Consider the following 26,728-nt stretch of genomic DNA (forward strand, 5'->3'; position numbering starts at 1 on the left):
GCTCGTGAACTGCGTGCCGTTGTCAGTGATGACTCTGTTTGGCACACCAAAACGGCAGACCAGTCCCTTGAAGAACTTGACAGCTGACTGAGCAGTCACCTTTCTCACTACTTCCACTTCCGGCCACTTTGTGAACTTGTCGATTGCAACGTACAAGTACTCAAAGCCCCCGATAGCGCGGGGGAAAGGGCCTAGTATGTCGAGCCCCCAGACCGAGAATGGCCAAGAGAGAGGGACCGTTTGAAGGGCTTGAGCTGGTTGATGAAGTTTCTTTCAATGGAACTGACACGCTTCACACTTGGTTACTAGTGTCGTTGCATCCTGGAGAGCGGTGGGACGCACTTCAATTTCACGTCGTTCGGCCTTCTCCTGTACAGGACATCGTCGACGAACTGGTACAGGGCGGACCGGCGGGCTACTTTTTCCGCTTCTTCCTGCTTCTTAGGAAGTTCCCCTGTTTGGAGGAATCGGACGGTATGCTGTGCCCACGCGGGAGCATGGGGCTCGACGGCAAGGACCAAAGGAATTTCCTCAGCCATGGGCACGGTTGTCTCCATGGCCAGGGCTTGACGCCCTGCCGGAGCCAGTTATCCTTTGGCCGGCTCAGCATCCGCGGCAGCACCCTTGCCGGCAGCCCCAGGGGGCTCGGTACGAAAGTACTTGCCGGGACCTGACTTCCTCCGCTTGTTCTTCCCTGTTGATTGTTCGACGGATGGTTGAGTTAACCGGAGCAAAAAGGTACCTGGCTCCACAGGTAGCTTGAGTGCAGCACGCTTCGACAGGTAATCGGCGATGTCGTTCTCCATTCGGGGGACGTGCTCCGCTTGGATACCATCAAAGCGTTCCTCCAGCTTCCTCACCTCATCTACGTAAGCCTCCATCAATGGGCTCTGATAATCCTTGTTGACCTGTCTGACAACAAGCTGCGAGTCACCCCTGACGATGAGCTTCTTGATCCTGAGGTCTGCCGCGATCCTGAGACCGGCGTGCAGCCCTTCGTACTCCGCAGTGTTGTTGGTGGACATCTCCCTAGGAAATTGCATCTGGACCACATACTTGAGGTGCTCTCCGGTGGACGCGACGAGTAGCACGCCGGCACCGGCGCCTTGCAGCGAGAAAGCCCCATCAAAGTACATGATCCTGTCGTGGTCTGCTTCATTGCCGGGGAGAGCGGTCTCCTGGATTTCTTCGTCAGGCGTATAGGTCCATTCTGCAATGAACTCCGCCAGGACTCTGCTCTGGATTGTCGAGGTACTTGCAAACTTTAAGCCAAAACTTGACAACTCCAGGGCCCATTCCACAATCCTTCCGGTTGCATCTGGGTTATGCAGTATCCGTTGCAATGGGAGGCGGGTGACGACAGTGACCTCGTGGGCTTGGAAGTAATGACGCAGCTTCCTCGAGGCCATAAGGAGGCCGAAGAGCAATTTTTGCACACCGGAATACTTCGACCTAGCCCCCTGCAAGAGGGAGCTGACAAAGTAAACCGGGTGCTGCATCATCTTCTTCTTCTGCACCACCTCACTCGACTGCGCGGGCAGTGCCTTGGTGGCATCAGACTCTGTCGGGGGCCGCCCCTTGCCGGCACCAGGCCCTGCCAGGGGAATCTTTGGCTTGCCATCCGCTGGTTCTGCCGTCGTCACTGCCTCCTCGTCGACCTCCCTCTGTGCCACCAGTGCGGCGCTGACCACTTGATTCGTCGCCGCCAGATATAGCAGCAACGGCCCTTGTGGTTTACGCGCAACCAGCATTGGCGTGGAGGAATGGTATTTCTTCAGATCCTGCAATGCTGCCTCGGCTTCTGGGGTCCACTTCATTGGGCCTGCCTTCTTCAAGATTTTGAAGAAAGGAAGGGCGCGCTCGGCGGACTTGGAGATGAATCGGCTCATGGCGGCGACGCAGCCAGTGAGCCGACGGACATCCTTCATCCGCTTGGGCGCCTCAATCTGCTCAATAGCCTTGATTTTGTCTGGATTTGCCTTGATCCCGCGTTGTGACACAAAGAACCTGAGAAGCTTGCCGGACGGAACGCCGAAGACACACTTCTCAGGGTTCAGCTTAAGGTTGATCTTGCACAGGTTGGCAAATGTCTCTTCCAGATCTTGCACAAGAGTTGGCCCATCCTTGTTTTTACCACTATGTTATCCATGTATGCCTCCATATTTCTATGGAGCTGTGGTTCAAAACCAATTTGGACTGCTCTTGCAAACGTCGAGCCAGCACTCTTCAACCCAAAAGGCATCCGTAAAAAGCAATACGTACCACATGGGGTGATGAATGCTATCTTTTCTTCATCCTCTCTTATCATGAAGATTTGGTGGTAGCCCGAGTAGGCGTCGAGGAATGATAACAGATCAGACCCAGCCGTGGAGTCAACAATCTGGTCGATGCGCGGCAATGGGAAGGGGTCCTTAGGACAAGCCTTATTGATATCTGTGTAATCAATACACAGCCTCCACTTCCCATTCGCCTTGCGCACCACTACCGGATTGGCCAACCACGTTGGGTGGAGCACTCCTCTCACCAAACCTGCTGCTTCCAACTTCCTGATCTCCTCTATGATGAACTCCTGCCTCTCCAGAGCCTGGTTTCTGACCTTCTCCTTGACGGGTCGCGCATGAGGGCAGACAGCTAAGTGGTCCTCAATCACCTCCCTGGGAACCCCGGGGATGTCGGATGCTTGCCACGCAAACACGTCGACATTTCACCGCAGGAAGGTGACGAGCGCGCCTTCCTATTTGCTGTCGAGGGTGGAGCCTATGGTGAAGGCCCCTCCCGTGCCATCCTCCCTGGCGGACACCTTCTTGGTCTGCGGTGGCTCGGCTCTGGATTTCTTGCTCTTCCCGGTAGAGCTCTCTGGCACGTCCTCGACGGTAGCGTAGCACTCCGAAGAGGCGTGCTTGCCGAAGTGGGTGCGAGAGGTCTAGCCAGGCTTGTTCTTCCCTTCCGGGCCTTCAGCGGCAGGAGCAGGTGCCTTGACAGCAGCTGCCGCAACTGCCTCCCGGTAGAGTTGGTCGGCGCAGATCACCGCGTCCTTCTTGTGGGAGGGGACGGAGATGATGGTCAACGGCCCGGGCATCTTTAGCGTGTTGTAGGCGTAGTGTGATGCTGCCATGAAATTGGCTAGTGCCAGGCGGCCGAGGATCCCGTTGTAGGGCAAGGGGATCTCGGCCACGTCGAAGATGATCCTCTCTGTCCTGTAGTTCAACTCCCCTCCAAACGTCACGGGCAGTGTGACCTTCCCCTTCGGCTGGCTCCTCCCCGGATTGACCCCTTGAAACGTGCCCGTTTCCTCGAGGTCTCCATCAGGGATTTGCAATCTTTTGATCACGATAGGCGAGATCAAGTTCAGGCCGGCCCCGCCGTGAACCAACATCTTGTTCACATTGAGGTTGCGTATCGTTGGTGAGACCAACAATGGCAAACACCCAACCGCGGTTGTGTGGTCAGGGTGGTCCTCGGCGTCAAAGATGAGGGCCGTGCTGGACCACTTCAGCGGCTTCTGAGCGTCGGACGACGGCTCCGCTGCTATAATCTCACGCGCCCACTGCTTGAGCTGGCGGTGAGAAGTATGCAGCGAGGCGCCGCCAGCGACGCACATGGCCTCCGTAGCCTTCTGGAACTCTTGCTCACCGGACTCGTCGTCCTCGTCGTGATCATCGTCTTCTTGTTTCTTGTCACGGCCCCGGGCAGGCCTCTCTTGTTGGTTGTCCTTGCTGGTACGGCCTCCTTGGCCGCCACGCTTCTTGTCGGATCCCTCGGCACCATCCTGGTCCTTCTCCTTGTCTCGCCTCTCGTACTCAGCGTTTTTCTTCTCAGCAAGCAGCTCGACTTTTCGGCAGTTCTGGAGATCGTGGCCCTTGGTGCGGTGGATCTTGCAGTATTGCTTGCCGGAGCTTCCTGGCTTGTCGGTAGCCGCCAAGGCACGGCAGGCGGTGCACCCGGCAATCTCCTTGCCGGGGTCGTCTGCCTTGACCTTCTTGGCAGCGCCGGTGTCGTCAGATCCTTCAATGGCAAGCACGGCCCTGCCTTTTCGTTTCCTGTTGCGATGCCAGCCCTTCTTCGTCGGGGCAGCGGCGTCTTTGTCGGTAGAGTCGGTTTCCGCACCGGCGTCTTTGTCGGCAGAGTCGGTTTCCGCACCAGCGTCTTCGCCGGGGTACTTCCTTCCCTCCTCAGCAAGGGCGCATCTGTCAGCCAGAACGTAGAGCTCGGTCACATCCTTAACCTTAGTCATCGCCAGCTCTTCGCGCATCTTGCGGTTGCGGACGTTTTGATGGAACGCGCTGATCACAGCGGCGGGATGAACATCGGGGATGTTGTACTGCACCCGGCTGAATCTCTGGATGTACTTGGGCAGGGTTTCCCCTTCCTTCCGGGGAATGATATGCAGATCACTGGCCTGGCCATGAGCTTGGTGGCCTCCTGTGAAGGCGCCAAAGAACTCATGGCATAGATCCGACCAAGAAGAAATGGAATCCGCCGGCAAGTGCATCAACCAAGACATAACATTGGGCTTCAGTGCCAGCGGGAAATAATTGGCAAGCACCTTCTCGTCGCGAGCTCCGGCAGCCTGCATCGCGATGGTGTAGATGCTGAGAAACTCGGACGGATGGGTCTTGCCAGTGTACTTCTCGCCGACATCGGGCTTGAACGTGCGGTGGGACGGCCACTGGAACTGCTGCAGCTCGCGGGTAAAGTCCAGGCAGCCCACCTCGTAAGGTAGGCTGCCGGAGCCCCCCGGTGCTGGGTGGTCCACAGTGGGTCCCGCCCGCTTGTCCGACTAATGGTGTGTTTCGGGCCAACGCTCAATGGTGGTCCGAGCGTCTTCGTGAGCTCGTTCCTGAAGAACTTGGCTCTGGTCGCGGAGGGTCCGCAGGTTGGACGATGCTATGGGATGTTATCACAAGCATCGTCACGATGGGCCGACGCCCGCGGCGGCTGGCGAGGGGGAGGAGAGAGCACCGTGGCCACAGGTCCCCCGGTCCTCCCTGCGCCAGCATGTGGCGGCTCGATGGAGCGCCGACCTGAGGGGCCCGCCGGTCGTGGATCGTCTTTGTTGGCGACGGCGACGAGGCTCCGGATGGTGGCCCTCCACTCGTCGAGCTTCTCTGCGGCAGGAGGGAAGTCGAGGAGCAGCTGCGCGCGTGCCAAAGCTTCCGTTGGCGTGGGCGGCGGCGACAGCTGCGTGGATCGCGGCACGCTTCGACTTCTAACCACGTTAGAAGGAGCTCCGTTATGACCCAGCGGCTGCGTGCCATTTTCGCCAGCACTTCAGCGGGCATGCTGAACTCCTTCATCCCGCGGACGACACACAGGGCTCTTCCCACGGCAGTGCCCAAGGTCACCGGCGTGGTGACGCTGCTCATCGCGCACACCATGGGAAGAGCGTGCAGTGGCATCTTGGAGGTCGCCGCGCCGCCCGGGGGTGGCACGCCGACACTCCTGGAGGGCCCCGCGCAGCCTGCGGGGGGCCCAGCTCCGTCTTTGGATCTAGCGACGTGCGGCTGGTCATCTGGCGCGCGAACGATGCTGCTCGCCAGGCTCTGACTCCCAGGGCGATGCTGGTGTTCAAGGACTACGGCCCGGGTCCTGTCCGCGACCGGCCCATTGCTCGCCCGCAATGGCACGGGCCGTTTGCCTCCCAACGAGCCGATCGCTGTGGTCGTCTTCTTTTTGGGAGCCATGGCGACGAAGAACTGCTAGGCTAGCTACTAGACCAGATTCTCACAATTGCGCCCCCTACCTGGCGCCAAAGATGTCGGTGTGGAACGACACCTATGGGATCACAAGAATCCCTACTACGGTTGTCGGGGCGCGCAGTTGCGAGAAGAGCAGGATTAGTAACCAGCACGAGGATCGTTTAACCAGGTTCAGGCCGGGAGGATGGGTAAAACCCTAGTACTGCTTTGGTGGGTGTATTTCAGAGAGTTCTTCAGCTCTCGAACTAGCTCTGGTGAGTGTGTGGTTCGAAAAGGCCGAATCCTTCTCCAGTATGCCATGGGCCTCCTTTTATAGTCGAAAGGGGCTGCCACAGTGGCACACAGGAGGTGGAAAGGCGCACAGTGCTACGAGCTTATCGCTCGTATTACAGGACAAGACGCATTTAATGCGTAGCTTAGGTGTCCCCTTGCTTTATTTGGAACGAGGGCGATGCCCATCCCGTCCATCGCCGCTCCTCCTTGCTTCGACACGCGCCCTGGCTAGCGATGTTTGCGGTGCCACGTAGCCAGGCAGGCAGCTGAGGTGGCGCAGTGGTGGAGCCTCCACGAAGATCTGCATGCCGCCACGCAGGCGCTTGATGAGTTAGCCTGGGAGCTACATGTTGCCACGCATGCGCCCGCCCAGCTAGTTGGGCTGGCAGCCGCATGTGAATGGTGGTGGAAACTTGGTTGATGCGGGCTTGGCAGTGGCCCTACTGGCGTCCTTGGTGAGGGTCTTGCTGGGTCGCCCGGCAAGGGTCTGGCCGTGGTGCGCTGTCGTCCCCGGCAAGGACCTTGCCGGGGGTCTGGTGGCCTTCCTCGGCAAGGATCTTGCCGAGGATCGTCATCTTCTAATCCTCAACTGATCTTGAGTGTTCCTTGTCTTCACAAAGATCTGCATGCCACCATGGAGGTGCGTCCCGAGCCCTGGCCCAACGTGATGTTGGAGACCGTGGGCTCAAGGGTGGCTCGCTCTGTTGGTGTGGGGCGAGCTGCCCCGGCAAGGGTCTTGCCGGGGCTGCTGAGGCTGCCCTGGCAAGGGTCTTGCCAAGGGAACCTGCTTCGTCCCTCTGCTCTTTGTGGCCTTGGCCTTGGCGTTGCTCTGGTTATCTTGGGCTTCGGTCTTACCTTGGTTCACCTCCCCTATTCTGCTTGGTGTGACCGTGGGCGCGGCTCCGACTGCCCGTGCACAGGTAAAGGGGTACAAAGGTGCGCCCCTTCTTTTGTACACCGACACTCTACTACGGAGTAATTTAGTGCATGGCTGGTGGACCCCGATGCTGGCTGTCCCACACGTCAGCGAAAGTGAGTAATTTAGTGCATGGCTGGAGGAGGATCCGCACGGTAGAGCGTGTCCACTGTTTTTCTGAAGAAAAAGATGATTATAGCAAGTGTCTCCACTCTTACGAGGGAGGAGCGCGAAACACGGCAGCCACTTGAACATACACAGTGCTCCTACTACTAGGCATGTGCAGTGGTTCATACGTCAGTACTACATAATCTTGTTGCTAGTGTAGTAATATATGACGACGACAAATGATGTTGTGCGCATGTCAACTATATGAACAGTAATGTAGTAACATTGTACCGCTTTCTCGACTGTCCGGTTGAGAATGAGCGGTGAGATCAATGTTAACAGAACTAGGTCTACAGTCCACGGATAGTACAGTGCTACAGTACTCCACGAAACATGAACCATATGAAGCACGAATAGTGTTAGGCAGGGTGTATGAAGGGTGCACGGGATGGGAGCAAAAGTTCCCTTCTCGACCCACTTTTGGGTGTTTGGCAGAGTGCATGAAGGGTGCATGAGTCCACACTAGTAGGTTGACACAAATACACGAAGAGGAAACAACTACTCCGTCTAGGTGTGTAAGTCATCTTACATTGTGCACTGCGACCAAGGCGGAGAGGAAAACGAGAAAACTTAATGTCTTTTTGCTAATTAATAGCATTGCATGCAATGAACTAACCACTGCATGTCATGTTATTAGTCTCAAATCATTGAAAGCATGCACGGCCCACGTCTCTTATTGGTTGATATGTCATAAAACAAGAAACGGGAAGGGAGTTAATGTACTGTGCCTAAGTGTTTTGGGATTATTTGGTTTTCGTAAGGTGACTTACACACTATATTGAGATGAGAATGCAACCAAACACACCCACACGCTTTGTGCTACAGTGAATGATCTGCACCGTCTGAGTTTGATCCAATGGTCATGTTGCGCCGCAACATGGACATGCCCATGAAGAGGGCGCCTAAAAACCACCGAAGTCCATCTGCTTCTCGAGGCGCACGACGTTGGTGATGCAGGGGGCGAAACGGCTGAAAGGCAATGCAATCTACGGGAAGGCGGAGGGAGCCAGCCGAGGAGCGGGGAACCTTTTGGTTTTCACCATGGTAAAACACCAGTCGACGACTTCTCACATCAGGGAGCAATGGGTTTTATAGGCAGAGTCATCGTGACTAATTGCTGCCGCGCCTGCTCCCGTCAATCAAAAAATTAAAAATCCTGCCGCGCCTGCTCCCGTCAATCAAAAAATTAAAAATCCTGGCGCACTCAAACACCAGTGCAACGCCGCGGTGGATGTTTAAATTTACCTGTCGGCAAGTAGATAAAAATAGGGGTGAAAAAACAAATGTGGCGGCGGCCTAGCTAATCGGTCGAACTAGCCCAACTAGCTAGCCACCGTGCTTCACTGATGTACTCGGCGGGAAAAGTTGTCTTTCGTGATTTGATGACTCATTTATTTACTTGCTTCGGCGAAAACGCGCGGTAGGGCATCCCACGTCAGGAAGAATATATGCGTGCACCACCCGGGAGGACCCCGAAACCGCACGGTAGGGTGTGCCATGTCTCGGCACGGAGGAAATATGTGCGTGTAAAAATTTACTGTATCAAACGTAGTACCTATGGTTCGACCTCGGAACCCAGCCAGTTGGTCGAAAACACCCCACTAGCCACATAGCTTCATCATGCTAACATGGCACGGAGGATAGGTGTGGTTAGCTCCATCTCGACCAGCCACAACGTCTCTTGTTCTAGGCGATTCTTCTATTTTCCAAGCTTTTTTTTAGTTGTAATAACTCCACGGCAAGCTAGCGCCGCTCTTCGTGTGTGCCCGTGCAAAGGTTAGACGATGGAGAGAAGAGAGAGATCGCAGACCTGGGACCCACCAGTAAGTGAGTCAACGGTCATGCACATGTAGACGAGGCACTCCCTCTACTCTACTCAACGTAATACTGTATAAAATCAAGTTATGGGACAAAGCCAACAACCGTTGTTGTTTCAAGCTATCGACTTACGCTTTGTAGTCCAGGTTGCCAGTTCGAATCTCGTCTTTCAGATTTGTTAGTTTTAGGTCCAAATTTGATTAATGACAAGTGGGACCCCCGTGTGTTGTTCCGATATTTCAGTGTAGGATGGTTTTTTTTAACAAACACTTTGCGCGGTTAGACAAGTAACGGCACAAGTTACACGTATTTTGCAAGTTTACAAACAAAAATGACAGCGGCATAGAATATCACATCCACCCCACAGCTTAGATGCTATGGTGATACGAGTTTTTACACCGTTGGAAGTGAGATCCAATGGCTTGGGAGTAGACTTTGTAATTATGCGCAATTTCCAAACTCTCCAAAGGTTTTTTTGCAAATAAAACATTCATGCCTCATGTGTGCCGCTGCATCTTGGATCCAACGGCTCCCCGTTGCCCATATTAGGTGCTCCCGTAGCTTAATTACCCGCTACAGTGATATGAGCATCTAGGTCGTATGATCCGTGATCAGATGGCACATGCGTCGTACTTGTACTTTCTGCGCAATTCCCAAACTCTCTCAGCCGTCTATTGCAAAAACATTCAAACCTCCTACTGTTGGCCGTTAGATCTTCGTGAACTCATATCACCATAGAATCTACGGTGCGGGAGCACCTCATATTCTCCCGTGCGAGAAAACATAAGGTGCTCTCGCAGCTTGGATGCTGCGGTGATACGAGCTTCGAGGTCGTTTGATCTGAGATCCAATGGCATCTGAGCAGTCTTTGTGCTTGTAAGCAGTGGCCGAACTCTTTGGGGGTTTTTCTGCAAAAAACCATTCGAACCACCGAGGAGGCGTTGGGTCACAAATCCAACGGCTCCGAAGAGCTTGTATCACCAAAGCATCTAAGGTGTGGTAGCACATGATAGTCTTACATACAGGAGAATATGATGTCCTCCTTCATCTTAGATGCTACGGTGATACGAGCTTCGAGGTCGTTTGATCTGAGATCCAATGGCATCTGAGCAGTCTTTGTGCTTGTAAGCAATGGCCGAACTCTTTGGGGGCTTTTCTACAAAAAACCATTCGAACCACCGAGGAGGCGTTGGGTCACAAATCCAACGGCTCCGAAGATCTTGTATCACCAAAGCATCTAAGGTGTGGTAGCACATGATATTCTTACATACAGGAGAATATGATGTCCTCCTTCATCTTAGATGCTACAGTGATACTAGCTTCGAGGTCGTTGGATATGGGATCCAAGGGCATCTGAGTAGTTTTTGTACAAATTGTGTGCAATTCTCAAACTCATCAAGGTTTCCTGTAAAAATATTCAGACATCATGTGAGCTGCTATATCTCAGATCTACAAGCTCCAAGCAACTCGTATCGGCATATAGCATCTAAGGTATGGGGGCACATGATATTCTCCCGGGGAGGAGGGGTGGGGGTGCACAACCAATCGGTGGTTGCGAGGGTGGGGACAAATATAATCTAAACAACCCTAAACAGAGCTTCACAATTTTATCTAAGGTCGAGGGGGTGACCCCCGACAATCATAGCTCCGCCTAATTAAACACAACATTTGCATGTACTATAGTACTAGACTTAATATTCATGTTTCAGTTTCATGTTCGTTTTAAATATTGAATTGAGCACCATGCATGTCTTACATTTTACTCCCTTCGTTCCTAAATATTAGTCTTTTTAGAGATTTCAAGTGGACTGGCACATACGGATGTATATAGACATATTTTAGAGTGTAGATTCACTGATTTTGCTCCGTATGTAGTCGCTTGTTGAAATCTCTAAAGGACTAATATTTAGGAACAGAAGGAGTATTTTTGAATTCGTGTCATACATGCATGGTTTGGAAAAATAGATGCACTATACCTATTGGATTGTTGTTGTGTTCGTGTGTGGGTGTCATTTGCATTGAAAAACTTAGCATGGATACCATGAAATGTGAAATCCACGTTGAGATCACTATATCACAAACTCACTCTAATTCAACAACTCGTCATAAATCAATTACCACATTGAGATTAGTATTTGCAAGGAAAATACGGGCACTGTAATACACATAGATTCATTCGGCAACTTAAAAGGTTCCTTTCGTATTCTCGAATGATAGGACCCAACGGCGTACCAGCCAGACCTTGGCTCGTGTTGATCCTAAAAAAATAAAAAATAAAAAAAACCGGGCTCATGTCCTTCTAGTGGCGTGCGTGGTACGCACATTAGGCAACCCCAACCGATCGAGCCTTCGCGTTTTGAGTCGAAATATCTGGCGGCCAAAATTCCAGCCCTAGGAAATTCCCCTCATGTCACCGGTCCATAATGACTACCGATGAACAACAGAGGGATGCTTTAGTAACTAGACAACGTTGTGTTCAAAAAAAGTAACTAGACAACGTTACCTACCGTGCCGAGCACGGTTCAATTCCCTCGGTCGCCGCTCACCAAGGTCACCCGTCAACTGCATTGCCTAGTAGTACTACTACTACTACTACACCAGGATGAGCACAGAATTGAGCCCGTTTGTTCGTGCCTAGTACTTGAGTTAATATATCAGGCAATGCACTGGTACGGAGGGATTATCCTTTTGCTTTGCATATATAACTTGTCTGAAGTCTAACTAAGCAAAATGTTTGACCAAATCCTTTCTTAAGAAATACAAAAGGACAGATGTATGGCTTGAAAATTTATTGCATGATGCAGGTTATGATATTGTTTCGAATCCTGGATCTTAAATTTCAGAAAATCCAAAAGTGACCATAAATTCTTGAAACTGAGCATGGTCACGTGATATGGCACAAATATTACTTCGTAATTTTTTTCTTCAATTTGAGACAAGCTGCTTATGACAAGTTGCACAAATGAAGAGCCAAGGTATTTTGGAACAAAGACCTGTCACATTAAGGCGAATGCTTTCACTATTGAAACCATGGGCGTTTACGTGCCGCCACGAGTCCCGCTTCTCATCGGCAGGTGCCGTCCGAGCAAGCATGTGAGTCGACGGGAGGCGTGCGAGCAGACCGCTGCGCCGGCTGGCAGGCAGGCGTGCGAGCAGACCACTGTGCAGGCTCACCGGGAGGTGAGCCCTTTGACCAGGCTCCGCTGCCCACCTTCGTCCCAACTGCTCCCACTTTTAATGTCGCCGGCGCCGCAGTTTAAAATCAACCCCGCACTACCCGGTATCGCTACAATCTTCTCTCTTCCTCTCTAATTCTCCTGTCGTCTACCTCCAACGAGGCTGACCTAAACGTACGCCATGCCGCATCACGATGGTCTGCCCTTAGTCTTCCAATTTCTTGAGGAAGACACCCAGCCGAAGTCTCATGAACATAAGGCGCTTTTGGACGAGCTTGAACTGGCCTTGTGGGAAGGCGCCGCGCCTGTCCCCGCTCCCGTTCCGGCTCCCGTCGCCCCGACTGCGCCAGCGCCCATCCCTATGGCATTGATAGGTTGGAAGCCGCACATTGTCGCCGAGCTTGATGCCACGGGGTTCCACGAGGTCCCCGCCGACTTTCACGCGCCCGTGCACCTGCCAGCGCATGCGCCTACGCGTGCACTGACGTGCACGCCCATGCCAATGCCTGTGCACCTGCCAGCGCATGCGCCTGCGCGTGCACTGACGTGCGTGCCTGTGTCGGTACCCGTGCACACGAATGTCTCCGCCGCGCCATTGACAGCGCCTGTCCCCGCGTGGGTGCCAGTGCCCCCCTCCGCGGCATGGATGGCCGCCGTCGACCGCTTCCTTGCACCAACGCCAGTCGCCTCCTCCCGACAGTTGACTCGCTCCTGGAGACCGAAGTCCAGAACATTGTGGCCTTCCTTGAAGCTAGGGCCAACGTCCACGAGTATGCCAACAATGGCACAAGACACCGCCGTCGCCGTCAGTCAGTGGCCCGACGACACACAGAGCACGGCAGAGGAGCCGCTTCCCATCGCAAGACGCCCCCGCCGTCGCCCCGTAATCTAAATTTGCCATGAAAAACGTTCGGATTGCCATGCTTAAAATCCGAACGTTTATCATTTCCGTTTATTTTAGATCGATCGTCGTATAATTTAAAGTTGGAGTCAGACTGAACGGAATCTATGGTTTGATCGATTGAATGTTCTGCTAGAGCCGTATCAAATTAAATATAAAACATCATCAAGCCACATGTATTCCTTTTCATCCAACGACCTAGACTGCTTCAATGTCGAGCAGTCAACATGTTTAGCGTGCATGTTAATTTCATGCCAAAAATAGTGCTAATCAGATAATAACACGTAAATAATATCCAACTTAATATCCTCATGCACTTAATATACTTCCAAATTAACGTGCATTGCACGTACACACTGACTAGTGCTCCTAGCACGTGAAACTGGTGCCGTAACTTATGAATGCGTCCAGATATGGTCATGGCAACATCGCCCGCAAGTTCTTTGTGTATTCCCGTGCGTCTAAACGCAGAAGGGGAGGAGAGAGAGCACACATGGAACCCACCAGTAAGTGAAGGTGAATAGTACTAAAAATAATATTACATATTATCAATTAAATAGGCTATGGTAATATAAAAACATTATGTGAACAAAGGGAGGTACAACAAACATTGCTGTTCTACGTATGTTGCCTATTGACGTGCGCCTTGAAGGCCCTGGTCGCATGTTCGATCCTCGTCCTTTATTTTTAATTTGTATGTGGGTCCAAATTTGTTTCATGACATGTGGGCCCCTCGGTGTGTAGTTTGTAGCACTTTAATTTGTGGGTCCAAATTTGTTCCATTCCAAGTGGACTATCGGTGTGTAGTTTTGTAGCTTATTTATAATAATTAAATAGAACGACAGAGTTTTTTGCAATAATACCATGGTGCGACGTTAAAGCCGAGAAAGGACGTGCGAGAGAGCGATGACCGAGCCAGAGGGAAATCAACTAGGGGAGTTGCGGGGGTTGCAACAGTGTTTTTAGTAGTTGTGGGCCGAATGCTACGAAAATATAATCTAAACCGACCGGAATAAATGCCTACACAAATTAATCCAAGGTTGGAGTGCCCCTCGCAATGTAAATAGCTCCGGCTTTGCGAGGGATGGAGAGGTAGCTTCAATGTGTGGAAGATACGGCGTGAGAAAGCGAGGTCAATCGAGAGACATATAGATAGAGAGACAAAGTGAGTGTGGTCCGACATTCATGGAACAAATATATATGCTCTGGAGAGACATTGTCAGATTGAGCTTTTGGCAAGGGTGAGGGCTGTAAGATAGAGCTTGAGAGATGATCCAGTCACAGACATGTAGATATATTTTGTGCGTGGGAGGAAGCAAGGTCGATCGATCACATAGGGTCGTCGTGCGATTGAAAGAGTGAGACCGGTTGGAGAGAGTGACCTAGATAGACAATGTGCGTGAGAGAGTATACAATGTGAATAAGTCGAATTGGGCTCAAACATGGTGATATATCATTTTTGTCCGAGAAAGAGCAAGGTCAATCGAGACATACAAAGAGAGAGAGGGAGAGAGAGGGAGAGAGAGAGAGAGCGTGGCCCGCCATGACGTCAAAAGAGTGGGGGCGGCTTCGATGGACTAACCTAGATAGACAATCTGCGTGAGAGAGTATAGAGTGTGTCGATCGAGGCCCGAACAGGGAGATATATCATTTGTGTGTGAAAGAAAACGAGGTTAAACGAGACTCAGATAAAGAGAGCGAGATTGAGCGAGTGTGGACCGCCGTGCGGAAGAAAGAGACAGTCTCGAGGGAGTGACCTAGATAAACAACGTGCGTGCGTGCGCACGAGAGGTTGGGGGCTAGATAGGCAATGCATGTATTTAGCGCGAGAGGGTGAGAGGGAGAGGGAGAGAGAGAGCTCGGCATGGGGTGCAATGGCGGGTGTGTGAGGTAAATACATTTCGTAACAGAGTGGAAAAAGGGGGTTGTGTAGTTGAGAGAGTTAGAGATCGAAACATGGAGAGAAAGAATGGATGTGTGTTGGAAACCGATAGCTTCCTAAGGTGGTTAGGAGAGGAAGATGGACCGATACAGGAAGTATGTATCGTGTGTACGGGGGGGGGCTAAAAACAACATTTGAATGTAGATAGTACGAGACTTAATATCAATGTTTCAATTCGGTGTACATTGTAAGATTTGAACTGAGGACCATGTATATGGGTAATCATTTCGAATTCGTGCCATACTAGGTTTCGAAAAATTGACATTGACTCAATTTGTTGTGCTATTTTGTAGGTCATATGTTTGAATCCATCCAAAAGTTTTCTCACTACCATGGTGTTCATCATATACATATGTATTTGTATTAAAAAAGTAGCGTGGATATAGTGAAATGCGAAATCCACGTTAGAATTGGAGATCGTTGTGTGACACACACTCTAATTCAAATAACTAATTATGTGACACACACTCTAATCCACGTTAGCGTGGATACCGTTTCGATTTTTTTCAAATAACTCCTCATTAATTAATTTATAGTATCTCGTTTCGAATGATTAATTATTGCAAGGAAAACACGGGCATGGTAATACATACAGATTCGTTTGCAAATGAAAGAAGATTCGTTTGAATTCTCAAATATAGGTGCACCAGGGTCGTGTCGTGGTGGTCGCGTGTGTCGGACGGACGCATAGCACCCAGCCACCCACCCAAAAAAAAGGACGACGACAAAATAAGTTCGCGCTTCCACGTCCTGCAAAATCTCCCTTCTCCACCGTCCCCTTCCGTGCCCAGATTGCTCAAATCCCTAATTCGCCGCCAACCCAAGAAAAGTTCGAATCGCCCCTCATCTCGTCTCTTTCCCCACCTCTGTGTCGGACGACGACGACGAAGATGACGGTCGCGCTTCACCACCGCACCGGAGCTACCTCATCTACGCCCTCGTCCACCGCACCGGGTGGTCCACCGACAACGTCGGCCGCCGCAACCGACGTGCCTCACAGACACCGACTTCCACCGCATCAGGTGCGCTTCACCGACGCCGTCTCCCAGCTCACCGGGGCTACTTCACCGAGCACATCGTCGCGCCCCCGCCCCCCGAGGCCGCTGGGGCTTCACCAACGGTCTCGTCCACCACATCGTAGCGCTCCGCTGCCACTCAAGATCTGCATCCGTGCGCGGCCAGCCAACGCCAGCACATCACCCTCAACGGCTCTGAAGTGACCCACACTCTAGCTAGGCGAGCATGCCCAAACGCCGGCCCGAACTAGGTATCCACACATCACTCCCTTCACTATTCCAACGATGCTTGGATATCCTTTCACTGCTCTCTTAGCTTACACACCTATCCAACTCTGACTTTAACTCTTATTTCTTCTGGAGATATCATCTGAAACAAGCAAATCCATTTTTTAGCGAAGCATGACGGCGCTACGGGATCTGGTACACATCCTGCACACCCGTATAACCTTGTAAGTATCTGTCCTCCGGTACAACAGCAAGGTCGATTCCTCTTATGTGATCAGCCATTCGCTTGCATATCCAAGCAAGTGGCAACATGGACTTGTACATGGAACATCCCAAGCGCAAGCAGAGCTGCAGTGAGCCTGTACAACGAGCTAGCGTAAGTCCCTGTATTTCATTTAATTCGTACTGGCATTCGTGTATGATTTGTGTCCAGTGCGGATCCACGAATTCAAGTTACCAGGGGCGAACATTTAACTTAAAAAATACGAAGGCACTTGCACTCCGGAAATCAACATAACTTGAGAAATGTGAAGCTATATGCACTTTGAAAACCAGCTAATGATCCAAAGTAGTTCAGGTTATAAACACTAAATGATGCAAGCACCAAAAAACACAAAATGCAACATGGTGTAGAAGGACTACAAACATGGTCTGTGCCTTCTTGAATTATTCGTTCTCTGGCTGAAAATATCGAAGTGTAATTGCACCTATAACCAATGCGCAAACTGCATATCAATATATCTATCCTGCCCAAGTATGCCAATAGTTTCAAACAACAGATTAGAAAAGTATTTATCCTACGTTGTCATGATACGGGGACTTTCTGGTAGATGGCCTCGACATTTCCTCAAGCCATGAAAATGCACTATAATTTGCTTTTCATCAATGCCTGCAAATCTCTATGTCTCTCTCAACATAGCAGATCATCATTAGACACTAAATCCTTCAATGGGAGCTTGCAAAATGCTTGCATTAGATGCCTCATTAGACACTATATGTTCATCACCAGGAGCATGTAAAATGTTTGCATCAAATCCTTCATTAGCAGTCTGTTCATTAGACACTTCAGGCTCAAGAACAACATGAGCTTGGATGTTTGCACCGAAAATTGATTAGGTACATCAGATTCAGTCAGTTCAGTATTGATTGGGGGAGTTATAAAATAAGTAGAAATTGTTTTCATTTTCTCATAGATTTCCTACAGACAAGCAGTTTTACAACACCGTCAGGTTTAACTATTGGCTAGAAATTGAAGAGTTGAATTAGATATAATCAGGGCTGTGATGTACCTGCTCGTTGCGCATGCTACTCTTGCAAGCTGCGACTGTCCGTATGCGCAAGCTCGATGCCATGCCCGTGCTGCCGCCGCTGCCTCCCACGCAGGCTACACCCAGGGTTGGATCTTCATCTTCTTGTCCTTCCGTTCGCTTGAAGCCCGGCGATCGCCCTCCAACGAGGGCGCGAGGAAGTGTTGTGTCGGTCTGTCCAGCGACGGCTAGGTTAGGAGTGAACCAGACTGGAGGCTGGAGCGGATGAATTGGGATTTTTCCTGCTGTCGATCGATATGGGAGGCGCTCGTTTGGGCCGCGAGCCTGCTATAGGGCCTGCCTTGCACTTATGTTATTGGCCTATCCAAATTGAAACATTTTTCTTCATTTTTTACATTGTGTGCTCGTGCGTTGGGATGAACAAAACTAGCCTGGGCCAACCTAGATGACTCAAACTAGGTGCACACTTTCGAGCCACCCGAGGCGGCCGCCCATACCAGCCCCTATGGTGGCGTCGCCCCTTTTTGCGTGTATGACAGGGGTAGTGAAAAATATTCCAGTGGCGCTTTTGATTTACCCACATAATGGTTGAATTGCTTGTTTCTATGAATTGAGTTTGCCAATAATGTGAAGGATGCCAGTCTTTTCATCCTATTGTAGATTGCTTAGATCTCGATATGCCAAAAGTAATCGCATGAAATATACAGTAAGAGCCAGTGTGATGTGTGTGGCTACAACTAGTCTGACTACACGTCCTCATATAACATATCAAGGACGCACCATCTTACCAGATTAACCATTCGACTTACCAATGCAGTGTGGGAAGAAAGAAGTATTGGGACTGTGTATCCAAGAAATTGATGACATGGACTCCTTCGTACAACCTTGTAAGCGAAAAAGAAGTTGCAGTGTGCCTGTACAAAGAACTAGCGTAAGTTCAGTTACCTGCTTCTCGGAATTTTAGTTAGCCACTTATTGCAAAATTGTTCAATTACGTTGCTTGGCTTAATTTAGTTTGCTACTGATTACATAATGCCACAGCCTGTTAATCCTATTATAGACTGCACCTATCTATTTGTTTGATACTTACTGTTAAGAATTACCTGTTTGCCTAAACTTAAATAGCTACTTGTTTGTTTAACTCCTTTGCTGCTGCAACAACGGGTTACAATGATGTTAATAACTACTTTTCAGCATCGAATTGAAACTCTTTAATTCCTTGTTTGTTTAACTGGTTTGCTGTTATAACTACCAGTTGAGATGTTTTGCTAACTTCAACTTTTCTGAATCCAATCGGAACTTTAATGGCAAAACAGGTTAGCCCAAGATCAAAGAGCGAGGTCCCCATGGACGTTGTATCATCCCACAGCAGTGGCATCGGCCCAATCGTGCATTATGAATTGCCAACTACTGATGCTCTAGAGGCGAAACTAGTGGTAGAAAGAGATTCTGCTTCTCCACTTAGAGATGAAGTTGACATGTTGAGGAAGCAAACAGCACAATCAGTAGCAGTACTCAAGACAACCATTAAATATTTGGTGGATTTCAAAACGAAGCAAGCTGAGACTGACCACATTGTTAAGGTCCTGAAGGAAAAAAGGAAATTAAATTCCCACTTGGTAAATCATAGGTGAAATGTTCTTTCCATCGTTGAATAACCTTTGTGTTGTTTGTTCATGTAATCAATCAAACCATTTGTTTTAGAGATCATGTAATAATTGTTTTCTGTTTTTTGTTTTTTGGTTTGTAATTTTATGAGCACAAGTCTGTATTAATTGATAAGACTCGGAGACATTTCATTTTGATTGTTGTGCCAGACCTACAAATATGCCAATCAGGCTGAATGTGCATTCAGCAATAATAGTAGTATAGATGGACTATAAGTGGCACACATCGTAAAGGGCCAAGATGTTGTAGTAGCTTGGCTAAAAAAAGGATGTTGTTGTAGCAAAGAAAAGTACAACGGCCTGGCTTATGTATGTTAGTTGATATTATTGATCCATATACTCTATAAGTGTTTATATGTCTGTTAGTTCTGTACATTGTTGGTTGATTCACTCGGTATTTGAATCTTGATACATCGCTTGTGTACATATCTAAATGGGAGTACACATTATGCTGCGTGCGACATTTGAGTTGGACATGAAGTGTTCCAAATATTCGAATTCACCTTAAACTAGATTCTTGCTTCTGAATTTGAGTACAGGCATTTGTAAACCATATTCATATATGACAGTGGAATACATCTTTGTCGTCCTTTTGAAGATATATAAAAACACATAGAATGATTTATAAAGATTCGTATAGGAATACAAAATGGATTCGAATTTAGTTGCCAGGGTAAACGTGGATGCTTATTGTCCCAAAATTCGAAAGAAGCGGCAAAATGTCCATTCCCACGTCAGCTGCCCGAAGCCAAGTGTTTGGGAGATGGAAATTACTGTCTACCCATTACACGGACAATCCATCAGCCCGATTTCCACTGCTCTAAATAGGGGTAGGATAGTAACTTCAATAAGACGTGACACGAGCGCCTCTGAGCCCATTCCGACACGGTGGGCGCCAAACATGGGCGGAAAAACACATTTGATTCAAGCCCGTCCGAAAGACCTCTGTTTCTCCCTCCATTTCCCCATTCATACACGGTGGGCGGCAAAACAAACTCGACTCGGCCGAAATCGATGTAGGCAAATATTTTCAATAGGGGCAGGTTTGTAACTTCACTCAGACATGACACAACCGCCCTACCTGTCAGCCCCGTTCATACACCGTGGGCGCCAACCATGGGCGCTAACCACCCTCTCCTCGCCCGAAATCGCTCTGGGAAAATATTGGCGAGATGCGAGATTACCGTCGTATCCCCAACCGATGAGACGTCCAAATTTTAAACGGGGACTAAGTTCGTAAATTTCCCATATTTCAGACAGGCACGTCCCAAAAACATGGTTCCCCGTACCTCTCCCTCCATTTTCCCATTCATACACCGTCCGCGCTAGAACACCATCCCCACACCAGCCTCCGTCCGCCAACCCATCCATCGCCGCCGTCCTCCACCACATCCATCGCCGCCGTCCTCCACCACATCCATCGCCACCGTCCTCCACCATGTCGGACCGCCTACCAGGGCCGCGTCGTCCACTGCTAGAGATGGATGTTTCTCATCCACGGCGACGGACCAAGAGCCTTGCATCACGTCCTCTCGCTTCATCGGCGCCGTCGTCCTCTTTGCCGGGGCCGCTCACACGACCTTCTCTTCCACTGCAACGGGACTTACCCCCCGATGCACCCGTCTTCCGTCCCAGATCTGCTTCAACGCCACTGATAGCCATCGCACCCCCGATGCCTACACGGCGCCGCAAGAGAGGTGGTACTTCATATCTCCTCAACTTTTTGATCTCAACCAGAAAATAGATCTTAACTTGGTTACTCCACTTTCTTTTCAGCTCTTAGAATTTAGTTCTTAGTTCGAAGCAAACAATGGCTGCTAAATATCATTTCTTCGGTTTCCCCCTTTTATGATCACTATACGATCAGAATACGTGCTTCGTGTCATAATAGCACTGCTCGACCCATCAAGCTAAACAAGCTTAGTTGTTCAAATACGAATCTGATATTATTAAAACAGATTCATTTAATTGGTCAGCTAAATGTTCCTAAATTAGTTTTTAAAATGCATGTTCGCCGCTCGGGTGTGTGTCTCTACAGGGTGCCCATGTGACACCCAAAGATTTTATTTTGGTTTTATCAAAAAAATTATTTGATTTGAAGGAGGGTATTTAAATTTTTCATCTAAAGAACTCTCCTTCTCAAAAACCTTTCTTTTATGACAAGTATTTTGTTTGGATTCACCCAAGACTTGATCTTTGGTCTTGGAGGTTTTTCCATCTTATGTTGACTCAACACAAATGTTTTTCATTTGGGAAAAACTCTTGAAAATCTTTTCTTTTTAAAAATAGCCCTATGACATTTGGAGTGATCCTCTCCCCTTTCAAAATCCCCTCTTGCCATGACCTAAGTGGAAATCCCCTCCCAAAGGCCCCCTCTTGGTGTCTAGATATACTTCAAATCCAGCAAGTTGAACTCCCCCATGATTTTGTTTCCATTTAATTTCTAATCAAAATATTTTCTGCCTTCTACTTTGACCCTTGGAGATTTACAAAGGAACTACCCTTTCTCCTTTGAGTTTTGCCTCCAAAAAAATTTCCCTGGCTAGTCCTTAGAGCCCTCAACCAAGATCCATGAAGATCCACTGGTCTCCAGTTCAAAAATTTCAAATTGTGCTTGCTGCAAGTTTGGACCATATTTGTCAAATTTGATGAAATTCATTTGTTTTCTCCTCCTAAAAACCTGAGAAAATTCAGGCAGCCTCTGGATGCATCGAGAGGTCACCTCACCAAGCCCCAGCTCCAGAAAAAAATTTCCTCATGCCAAATCATATCATCAAACACCTGAAGGACACTGTTCCTGTCAAGTTCAGAAAGTTCAGGGATACAGTTTCAGTGAGCCGCTGTCGTTTTCTTCAGAACATCTACTCGATCTCGCCAGTAGCCGCGGTGGCGCCTTGCACCCTGTGCCTCCTTCTTATCCCTGCGCCGCACGACCGCCTGGAAGCTTGCGGGCGTCAGCGACGAGCTGGTGGAGGTGCGCCACCCCGTGAGCGACGGCAGCAGCGCCCTTTGCGGCTGCCAGAGAGGCGCAGTGTTGGACGGCGCCGTCCAGCGCCGCCCAAGCCACCAGAGGCCACCGCGTGGCCGTCCACTCACCTGTGCACGCTGCAGGTCCGTCGTCGTGAACTGGTAGGCGCGGAGCGCGCTCCCTGCCGCCGCCGTGCCCGTACGGCCGTTCCGTCGAGGACCGGCGTATTACACCAAGCCCGGCCGAGCTTTAGCGGAGGAACGGCGCTAGTGATCCTCCACGATGATGCCTAGCCACCTAAACCCACTGCCCAACCTCTGCCTCGCCGTAATTTCTCGCCGGCGTTATCCCGTTCACGGCCACCCCCTCGGATCGCCTATAAAAGGAGGCCCCGATCTCGAACTCGAACCCACACCATCTCTACACACCACTAGTACCACGCCAAGCCACTGGGCAGCCCCCGAGGAAGTCTTCCTCCCCAACTCCGGCCGCCTCGACCCGCTTCGGGATCCAGCTCGATTCACCCCCGTGCGTGCACCCCTACCTCTCAGCCCATGCCAGTAGTCTCCTAGTGCATCCACCTTTCTGACCCGCGCATCAATTTGAAGTTTGCAGCACCCACCGGAGAGCTCCACCCTCGCCCGAACCACCGTCCGCCGGAGATAGTGTCGCCGTCGACGTGGTGCTCTCCGATGGTCAAGTCCACCACCCACCGACGCGGAAGAACACCCTTAACCTGTAGGTACCCTCCGATCACTCTGCCTCGCCGTGGTTCAACGCCGGCGACCACCGCAGCCTTCGGGCACCGGCGAACTCTGTTGGAAGTTTTGAACCTGACGGGTGGGACCCCCCCGTCAGCCTCTCTTCTTTTCCCCTTCGAACCGATTTCTGAAAGCGCCTTCGGGCGAAATGTGTTTTATCTCTGGGCTAACGTATTTCCTATCGAACCGTTTTCTATTTTCTCAAACAAGCCCCTGGATCTTTTCTGTTTCATCACAGATTAGTCCTTGGACTAAAACCCTTATATCTTTTAAACAAAAGATGCTTTTTTATTGATTCTTTTTCTGTCAGTCTTATATTTTTGTCTAGTTTTTTATAGTATTTATTCAGAAAAACTTTGGAACACTTTTTATGCACGCAATGGTTTTCACGTTAGTATACGGTTTCGTTATACCGTAGGTTCCGGAGGAGGTGACGGAGCCGCGAACTTCGCCGAGCTAGACTCCGACTTCTCCGAACCAGGCAAGCATGTTTGAACCATTGATATGATGGGTGTTTTGCATGTTTGCTTGAATAGTTTGTGCATGGCATATGAGCATCGGTGAGTGTTACGTTGCATGCAAGGCAACTAACCGTGTGCCTCGAAGTTACTGTGATCTTTGATGAGAGCTGACCTGATCATGTGGTGACATGAGAGGTAGTAAGATGGTATTGTTGTAGCATGCCAGTCTTATGTCATCCGATAAACTCCGACGTTAACGTGGACCGAGCCACGTTACCGTTCTTCCCCTTTCGTGCTGCCACATGTTTTCTGCAAAGAATACGGTTTAGTAAGTTGCTAACCTCTCCTGCTCGCAACAACCGGAGTTTATCGGACGCCTAGAGGAGTCCCAGTCAGTCCCGTGCAATCCTGGATATTGGTCACTTGTATTATATACGCTTCCGCCACCCGCAATAAGAATTCTCGAGCCTCACTCCGACGCTCGAAGAGCTGTTAGATTCAGGAGTCATGTCACCCACTTCACTGTGACATATCCACCGCCGCTTTTATTGTGAGTCAGTAATTATGCCACCATATCCGCCTTTATGTGTAATATCGGTGTGCTTGTAATAAATTGTTGAGCGGCCTCCGCTCAACCTTGTATTATATTTAGTACCCCTGGATTTTTTCTGAAATCAAGAAATTGTCTACCAGTAAGGAGGAATTCTTCCCTACTGGTCCGTAAAAGGGATCGGTTTCTCAATAAATGTTTTATTGGAAAACCGGTCGTGACAGCCCACGGTGGGCCGGCCCACCCTAGGATTTTGGGTAGTCCCAGGCCCCGATTCCCCTCTGTTCTGCTGCGCGCTTCCGATCTCTACTCGCCCCCAGCCGCCTGCCTCGCCGGCGACTTGCCGTCCCCGGACAGCATCATTCTAGGAGGAGACGCCGGACTAACAGGAGGTCAGGAGCCGCTCGCCCAACAGCGTCACCGCTGCCCGGGCGCGCCGCCGTGCCTACCTTCCTAGTCTGTTCAGGGCTCAGGCGTGCAGCACCCACTAAGGCAACCCCTTTTATCCTGAGATAACTCCTCAACACTCATCAGCCATTTTCTAATTAAGGACTGTCATTAGGGTTTGTTGTGTGTTTAGTGCTACCTACACTTAATGGTTCAGATGTATTTCGGTAATCTTTAGTACCTGTAAAGTTCACAGGGTTTTCAAAATTCCGGCCATAGGAACAGACACTAGTCATTTTGGATTGTTGGTCGTAGTGACATTGACCCAGATTACTACTGCAAGCCAGGTTTGTTGAAAATTTTACTTGTCTTTCTTACTCATTCGATATAATATCCAATTATTCATGTCGATTAGTTGCAAACAATAAGTGCAAGACAAACTTCTTGATTCAGATTTTGGACGGTCTCTTACTGCAGTTACAATTCTGCATACTTGTCCTAGTGAGCTCACAAGTAAATGATTGATTCACTACATCTATGCTTGCCTTGTCATATTTGTTGTCAATATTCTTTTAGGGTGGACCACCCTGTTTCTAAATACTGCAACCGTATACATGAGTGAATAGTATTTCTCTATGTGATCTCTTCCATCATGTGTGGGCAACGAACACTACATTGTATAGAAAGAAAGTGTCATTTCCAGCTTTTACATAGGCTTCGATCTTTTACAGGGAATACAATCTGCCTACTTGCTTTGTGTCGCACTACCAACGCTCCACCCTTGAAGCTAAACATTATGCCACTCATAATTCCTTAGTTTATTTGTTCAAATACGAATTTCATATAATTCTAATGTTCCTACTTCAGTTTTGAAATGTGTGTCTGCCTGTTATAGAGACATAAGGGGTTTGTATTTCTGTGTGTGGTCTGGTCAGCACGGTTGGGGGGTGAACTTTGCATATGCAGGGGTTTATAGGGAGACATTCTTCGAGTTGAATCCGCAATGCATTCCATAGATAATCTGACTACCTTTTATGTTTTCATGAATCTCAGATTCTGAACAGCATCATAATGATTATGATCTTGCGCGCATGAAAAGAATAAAGCAGAACAATGCCATGGCTGTCAAACTTGGCATTAAGGGACTGAAATCAAGTCTGGATGCAATGCAATGCAAACGCTCTCCACCTACAAATTCATGCTCAGAATATGATCCTAACAGTGATTCTGAGCTAGAGGGAGACCTAAGTCAATGTAGCTCCCTAGTGGAGGAGTCAGAGGAAGATGCCCTATCTTATTCACCCATCAAGGTGCTTGCTCTAACATTCCAAGGTTATATTTGTTGCACATATCTTGCAACTGATGCTTTGCATTGCTTCTACTTTGTTGAACTGCCATTAGCTTAGTTTACACATCGTAGATGTGAATACGGCCTGCCTATCCATTTTCAGTACATATTCCATCTGCAATCATACCATATACCATATTTATCCATTCAAATGTTGTTTTTGTGTATCAGACGTTCAAAAGGAAGAGGGCGATTGCTGATCGTGGAGGAGCGCAAGCAAAGTATTTGGAAAAGGTAGTGGCACCTGATAAATCAAATAGCCCATTAGGTGTAGTTGCAATATCACCTGACCCACAAAACACCCCAACTCTAGCAGACTCTAGCACTACTACACTGGTCATTTCTGATGCCCCAACTCAGCAGACCCCAACTGCAGCAAACATTATGATTATGCCAGTTGACATAGCACCAGCTCTACGACGCAAAACCCCCATTCCAGCAAAGAGTACACCAAATCCAGTTGCCAAATCCCTTCTCGCACCAGAGAGAGCCCCAATTTCAGCAAATAGGACCCCTGTTCCATTTCTTCCCAGTTTAGAAGACAAAGCTTATATTGTTGTCAGGAACTTTGTGCGCATCTTTCCTTCATGGAAAGATTATACCGCAGGCATAGAACAATTTCCAGTCTTCCTCCGCAACTTACGCGTAAGTAATGTACTAATGTTATTCATGGCCATTACTGCATATGTTTCTGCTGACAGAAGACACAAGATTTCATTCTTTTAATAGGCGAGGACCAAACTGGATTGTGAAGACGAGCAAGGGTTGGTTGCGCTTTTCAAGCACTCGTTGATGAAGTATCGTTCCTACCTGAGGCAAGCGCACTTCGATGGCAAGCCTCTAAACGAAATTTCTGTAAAGTCTCCAGTGCTACATTTATCCGAGGGTGACTGGAATAATCTTGTTACACATTGGCCTCGGCTACAGCGTAAGGTACTATCTATGGTATCACATCACAATTTGAACTACATTTCTGCATTTGCCTTAACGTCTCACTTGTACGAAAATTGTTAGCAGGAGAACATTCGTTCTCAAGGGACCACAGAATCTCGCAACTATACTGCACACTGCATTGCTCTTGTGAGTACCTCTTGCCCTGTATGACCATACTTACTTTCATAGCTGTTTGATTATGTAGCATCACTGCACATGTTAGCCTCGTTATCGTCCATTTGGTGGAC

Source organism: Aegilops tauschii, chromosome 3 (assembly GCF_002575655.3).
Source record: "Aegilops tauschii subsp. strangulata cultivar AL8/78 chromosome 3, Aet v6.0, whole genome shotgun sequence".
NCBI lineage: Eukaryota > Viridiplantae > Streptophyta > Magnoliopsida > Poales > Poaceae > Aegilops > Aegilops tauschii.